Here is a 7,615-nt window from a genome sequence, read left to right on the forward strand (position 1 = left end):
ATATTAAGGATTCTTGTCAGTTTTCATGTTTTTTTTTCTGCTTTTAACCAATATTAAATTTGAATATTATTTTCTCGTATCTTCTACACTTTACCTAAAAAACCGGAATAAAGAATACTAAAAAAATAAAGTTATAATCAAAAGGATATAAAATAAACGGGGCGCACCCCATAACATTATTTGGGAGAGGTTAAATCTTAATTATTTCTTGAAACAATAGAATAAAGTTTTCTATGAAACCACAGTGACACAAAAACAAATATTTTGTTTGTTTCCTTGAAACTATAGTGAAATGAAATTCACTGTCGAACCATATGATTAAAAATAAGTAACCTTTTGCTAAACTCTATTTTATCAATCTGAGACACTAGAACCCCCCCCCCAAAAAAAAGTATATACAATTTAATTAGATGTACTGCCTATATTAACTGATTTAGCGGTATATTCTGCCAGACAAGCCTCCCCCTTCTCTTCTCTACATGGTTGTCGATCACGGGGGGATGGGGGGATATATCCCCCCAATATTTCAAGTGGGGGGGATGGCCTGTATTATCATCCCCCCCAATAATTTAGGGTAGAAAAATTATAATAATGATGATGAAAAAATGAAAAGTTTGATCATGATGATTATAGTATGCCATCAATCAGTTTGTTTCCCTCGCAATTTGTGTATATTGTTATTAAATAAAAACATTCTTTTTTCAGGACTATTAAACAGATGGGTGGAGATTCAAGATGAAAAAGAATGAAATGTTTATGTATCTGATATTTTTTAACACATGACATAAAAGGACCCCAACGAAAATCAACTTTTGTTGATAGGGTGTTCCATCCCACCAGTGGTGAATAAATTAAATCATTAATTCAAAAGGGTGGAGAAATAAACGGGAGTAAAAGGGTGGCAAGATAAATCTCTAAGGAGTGACGGTAAGCCCGATGGCGCACGAGAAGCCACACAGGTTGTAATTTTTGCTAGTCTTAATTGGTCCGAATCTTCATTTTATCATCATGCATTAAGAAGAATAAAGATATTGCCAGTCAGGTTAGATTTAAGAGAGAAGTTGTATACACAGAGGCGTCGATCCTGGGTGGGGGGGGGATCGCCCCACCAATGAAAATATTTGGGGGCAAACATATCGTTTGGCCCCCCATAATTCCGCATGTGCAACTAATAAATAAAATAAGATTGTAATGCTACACTGAAATCAGCAAGCGAGATTGAGATACCAACTCGATTTTGATTTAAAATCGTGCTCAAAATGTCTGCTTTTCAGATTGGAATATAAAAAATTTCAGCTCGCGCTTCGCGCTCGCATCATGTACCAAAAACCCATACTTTTCATAATTATATAGGTGAATAGAATGTCCCGTTTTCAATTCTAAACCTCAAAAGAACTTTGATTTGCAATAATCTTTTGTTGGATATATATCTTATTTTTTTCCAGATCAAAATTTTCAGCTCGCGCTCGCATCTCTTGTTCTTCTAGATACCCATTTTAATCATTGGTACAAAAAATGCTTAGAATATCAAGCTTTCAGGTCAGAATATAAATAAATTTCAGCTCGCTCTCTAGTGAGATACATGTATCGACCCTCCTCATGAGTTACTACAAACAAACCTAAACAGGTACATTTTTCCTGTTTTCATGACATACTAAAAAAATTTTGCTCGCGCTTCGCGCTCGCATTGTTGGTGAAATATGTGTCTCTTTCTCATGAGTTATATATATATATATAGAGAGAGAGAGGCCTATGTGTGTGGGTGAGTTTGTTCGTTTTTTTGTGATCGAGCGCCTTTGGAACGTTGATTCATAATTTTGCCCCCCCCCCATCTGAAAAATGGATCGACGCCCCTGTGTATACATCATGCTCAATAAACAGATCACTATGTACATGGTCCAGTAAATTTTTGTCATTTTTTTCTCGGTATGAGTTTAGAATAGGCTTACTTGTAACACAAATTGAATTTTCAAAAAAAAATTATACAAGTATAGTACACTACAACAATGAACGAATTTCCAAGAACACCATGCATATCAACCACTCCCAAATGTCCTAACTTGTGATTTTAGTGGGGGTAATGTTGAAAGATCCCCATCCACAAGAACATTTGTGTCAATCATCCCCCCAACCAAGAATACCGATCGACACCCATGCTTCTCTATCTCTCTTCCCACTCCACTATCTCGCCTGATTAAGAAATATCAGACCCCCAGAAAAAAGAAAGAGATACAAGAAGTTCCACCACCAAGAATAAACTTATAAAAGTGATGATTTAAATGTGATATCATTTTCTTAACATATATTTTTACAATCTATCACCAAATTAGCTTTTTTTACCACGAAATTTATCCACATTGTTCTGCACTAGACCCAATTAAGGTGAATGGGTACCCGATAAAATATAGTTTTTGAAGTTCTAGCGCCGATGTGGCTGCTCAGCTACGACCAGGGTAGTATGATATTATGTATTAGAGAGCAGTTGATTGAGTAAAATTATCGTTATATGCATGTAAAAGAAGAATTGTAAGAGCAATTAAATTCATTTATTTAGCTTTTTCTCTTTAAGAATATTCCAGAATGTCCTGGCAGTTAAGCTTTATTAGGCACTATATTTAATGAGATAAAGTGATTTCTGTTATTTCTGCAACTTACAAAGATATATGATGGAGAAGGCTACAGAATAGGCCAAGGAATTTTGTTATTTAAGGCAGACAATTGGGCTTCCTCGGGCAGTGGAAAAGAATAATAGGATTAGGTATGTTATTTACATCTTGTTGATTTCACTAAGGTCATTCAAGAATGTTTCAGAATTTGAATGCTCCAGAAAGGAGAATGTTCTTAATGTTTACAATACTAGAACTTTCCATATTAGTGAATATTTGTATATAAGCTGGCAGTTTCTTGAAGGACATCATCACATCAGATCACTTCATCATATCAGATCAGCACTCAGAGTTTCACGCCAGACTATATGTCAGAGCAGACATTATTTCCATCTGGAATAGTTATCTTCTGTGAAATTATTTGTCCGCAATCAATGAACTGTTTGCAGTTATTTTGAGAGAGGAATTCTCAGTTCTCATCGAGATCATCAACCTGTTTTAATGAACGCTTTTCAACCCATGCAATTCTAAAATTGACTGTTAATCATCAACATCGTCTTCACGGACATTTCCACTCATTACAGGGACTCTTGTTATTCATCGTGTTTCAACAACAGTTTTATCATCGCCATCATTGTGAACCTTAATTTACAGAATCTTCGCAAACCAACTTGCAGTGTGGTACGATATGTCACTGACTGACACAACTCCCGTAGGACTAGCATGCCAAAATTGATTTTTGGTTGTTTTGGCTTCAATAGGGTCCCCTTAGACCAAAAACGATGTGATTCAATTTTTTAGACCCCTCCTTTTCTTTGTGGGGGTCCTTTTTGGCGCCATATTGGCCTGTACAAAGCCCAATAGGCTAATCCATTGTTTTCAACATAATTTCTCACATATTTTCGTCAATTTTATTTATAGGTTGTCTGAGGTGTATGAGAATGAATATTTGATGATGTTGTGATGCCAATGTTTTTTTTAACTTTTACCATATGGGGGCGGACTTTACGAAAAATGCCCCAAAATTGTACAACATTACCCCCAAAATATTATTTTCCCTTTTTTGGCACTAGAGTTAGGACAAAAGGATTACAAAATGAAATTAATATGTCTTGTTATACAATCCAATAACAGCGAAATATATCACATGTAATTTATATCATTAATTTTGGTCAATTAATTTAAAAATCATTCCCATTTCAGTGAAAACCTTACTACAACACTAGAGGGCGCCATAACAAATGATAAGGTCTTCCCTTAAAAAAATCGAATTCTAGGCACTGTAATTTTATCAATAAATTTGAAAGCTGACACATTTCAAGAACAATTTTTTCCAATGCCAATTCACAGTATGGGCTTCTATTTTGTTTTGATTGAACCCCAAAATGGCTGCCTTGGGCTAAAAATCCTGGATTCATTTTTTCCTTACTTAAGTGGCCTTAATTTGGTTTCTATTCTATAAAATAGCCACTTTCATTTACAAATGGACATGTAATATCCATCAAGGATATGGTTTTGATGTCTAAACCATGATTTTTAAAGTCAGAAAATTAGTTACAAGCGTTCGAGCGTTGTGGACCAGTGGATTAGTCTTTTGGTTGTGAAAGGGTCGTGGGTTCGAATCCCAGCCATGGCATAATTTGATTCTGCAAGAAATTTATCAACATTGTGCTGCACCAAACCCAGGTGAGGTAAATGGGTACCCGGTATAGGAAGAAATTCCTTGGATGCTTGAGCGCCTATAGGCAGCCCATCTAAGGCAGGGATAATAATAATAGCAGGGCCCGCTGGGAGAACACTTTTTAGAACTGAAGTGGCTTCCCTAGGTAAATATACCTATAACAAGGACAGTCATTGGTCTATGTCGAAAAATCCAAGATGGCGTCAAGAAATCTAAGTCTAAAGTGACTGCTGTTACTTAAAATGGACATAGTTCATTTAAAATTCACCAAAGACATTTGATTTTGGTGTCCACTCAATGGTTTCATGATTGAAATGATACTTTCGACTGGTTACAAAGATGTGCACTTGTCCATTTTGCCTAAAAATCCAAGAAAGAAGCCAAAAATGGCTTCTAAAACGATTCCTAAAACTCATTAATAATGGTCAGAGTTTATACAATATTAATATGTGAGGAAAAATGTTGGTGTCTATATGGTGGTCAGATAATACATTTGACAAATAACAAGGATATTTAGTTTTCCATTTTGTCTAAAATCCATGGTAGATTGAAAAATTTCATCAAATGGGTGCTATTAGAAACTCATAAATCACTATGATAACTTATCCCATACATTTAAGTATAGGCACCAAAATATTTCTCACAGGTTGATATCGTATGAATGATGTATCCACTTTTAAGTAACAATAGTCATTTTTGGAACCCATTTTTAAAGCCAACTTGGATTTTAAGGCAAAATGGATAACTGCATAATCATTGTAGCCAGTCCTTAATAATAAGTATTTTTAACTCTTGAAAAACTAGTGTAGACACCAAAATGATATACCCAGGTAAATGTTTAATGTTCTGTATTCACTTTTAAGTAACATCAGTCATTTAAGCAATCTTGAATTTTTGGCAAACTTGACATCCGACTGTTCTTTCAACTTGAAACAATACTTGATCCTTTAAACTCTAGTGTATAGACACCAAAATCAAATCGACAATGTGCATTTCTATTGAACTATGTCTACTTTTAAGAACCACATTCAATTTAGACCCTGCATTTTTGGAATTCATCTTTGATTTATGGACATACCAGACCACTGACTGTCCTTTTTAATTATTCTTATATATTACTTGACCCAAATCAGTGGTTTAAAATTAAACATCGAAATCACATTTCCCTGGCCGATATGATATTAGCTTTGTCTGCTTTAAGTTTAGCAGCCATTTCAGAATAATTTTTTGAAGCCATCATGGATTCATGGACCAACCCGACCACTCACTGTCCTTGTAACTTTTTCCAATTTACTACTTCACCGTTAAATCATTGAATTGAAACCACATTGTGGATTTTTAGCACACGGCAGCCATTTTTTATGCCATCTTGGATGTCCCAGGTATCATGTGGTCCTTATATTCACTCTACCACGTGTCAAAAAATTATTTTAACTTCTGGGCTGGACGTTTGAGGGAAGTTTGGACATGGATCGAGCTGACAGGCAGACTTTTATAATGCACTTGATTTGGTGACCGCTAGCCCCAATACTTTGCAGTATGTTTGTTTTGAAGGTGAATACAGTATACTTTTTTCCAATTCGTTGGCTTCGTCAACCAGCCAGTGATTGTTTTAGGACAGACCTGTATTTGGCATGTTTTGAAATTGCATATCGACTTGATAATTTCCATGACTTCCGCCGGCACTAGTAGTGGAGATAATATTATAATGTATTGACTATGGATTGTGCAGCAGATCATAAGCTGAAGATGCTTGATTACTATTATGTCCAATTTTCATGAATCAGATCCATAAACTTTCAAAGTTATGATGGGAATTCAACAGATACCCCCAATTCGGCCAAAGTTCATTGACCCTTGACCTTGGTCATGTGACATAAAACACATGTAGGATGTTTAGTGATACTTGATTAACCCTATGTCCAAGTTTCATGAACTAGGTCTATATACTTTCTAAGTTATGATGTCATTTCAAAAACTTAACCTCAGGTTAACATTTGATGTTGACGCTGCCGCCGCCGTCGGAAAAGCGGCGCCTATAGTCTCACTCTGCTATGCAGGTGAGACAATAAAAAATGGCGCAAAAGTCCTACAGGAGGTGTGTCATAATATACCGTACCACACTAATATCGTCATGATAAGTTATGGCGCCCTCTAGTGAGGTTGTCACTGCATAAAGTCCTAAAATGGGGTTGACTTTTACATCAATTTACCAAGAATAATCATATAAATTACATGTGATGTATTCCTCTGTTATTGAACTGTATAACACGACATATGCATTTCATTTTGTAATCTTTTTGTCCTAATTCTATTGCCAATAAAGGGGCAAATTACATTTTGGGGGTAATATTTTACAATTTTGGGGCATTTTTCGCAAAATCCGCCCCATATGATGGAATTTAAAACACATTGACATCACAACATTATCACATATTCATTCTTGTACACCTCAGACAATTAAAAATAAAATTGGCGAAGAAAAGTGAGAAATAAGGTTGAAAACAAAGGATTATCCTATTGGGCTTTGTACAGGCCAATATGGCGCCAAAAAGGACCCCACGAAGGGAAGGAGGTGACTAAAAATTCGAACCCCATCAATTTTGGTCTTAGGGGAACCTACTGAATCCAAAACAACCAAAAAATCAATTTCGGCAAGCTAGTCCCACGGGATAACACACCATACCGCACTATTGGATCTTATCAGGATTATATACTGGACTATCATAACTGTGAACTATAATCAACACGTCAAGATATGTAAGATCGTTATCATTTATTTATATTTCTTAAAGGAGATTGAAACCCAAAATGTAATACCACATAATATCATTGATAAGTAAATGATAATCAAAACAATTGGAATGCCTCTGGCCGTCTCACCTGCATCACGCGGTTCAATATAGCAGCAGTGCTCACTTTGAATACTACTCTAACTCGCACAAGATGTTCAGTGATACATGGTTACTCTTATTTCCCTTTTTTATGATCTAGACCAATAAACTTACAGAGATATGATGGTTATTCAACAAAAAACCCCAACATGGCCAAAGTTCATTAACCTTACATGACCTTTGACCTTGATCATGTGACCTGAAACTCGAACAGGATGTTCAGTGATACTTGATTACTCTAATGTCCAAGTTTAATGAACTAGACCAACAAACTTTCAAAGTTATGATGGTAATTCAACAGATACCCCCGATTCGGCCAAAGTTCATTGACCTTTGACCTTAATCATGAGACCTGAAACGCGCACAGGATGTTCTGTGATACTTGATTACTATTATGTCCAAGTTTCATGAATCAGATCCATAAACTTTCAAAG

This window comes from Lytechinus variegatus, chromosome 6, assembly GCF_018143015.1.
Source record: "Lytechinus variegatus isolate NC3 chromosome 6, Lvar_3.0, whole genome shotgun sequence".
NCBI classification, from domain to species: Eukaryota; Metazoa; Echinodermata; class Echinoidea; order Temnopleuroida; family Toxopneustidae; genus Lytechinus; species Lytechinus variegatus.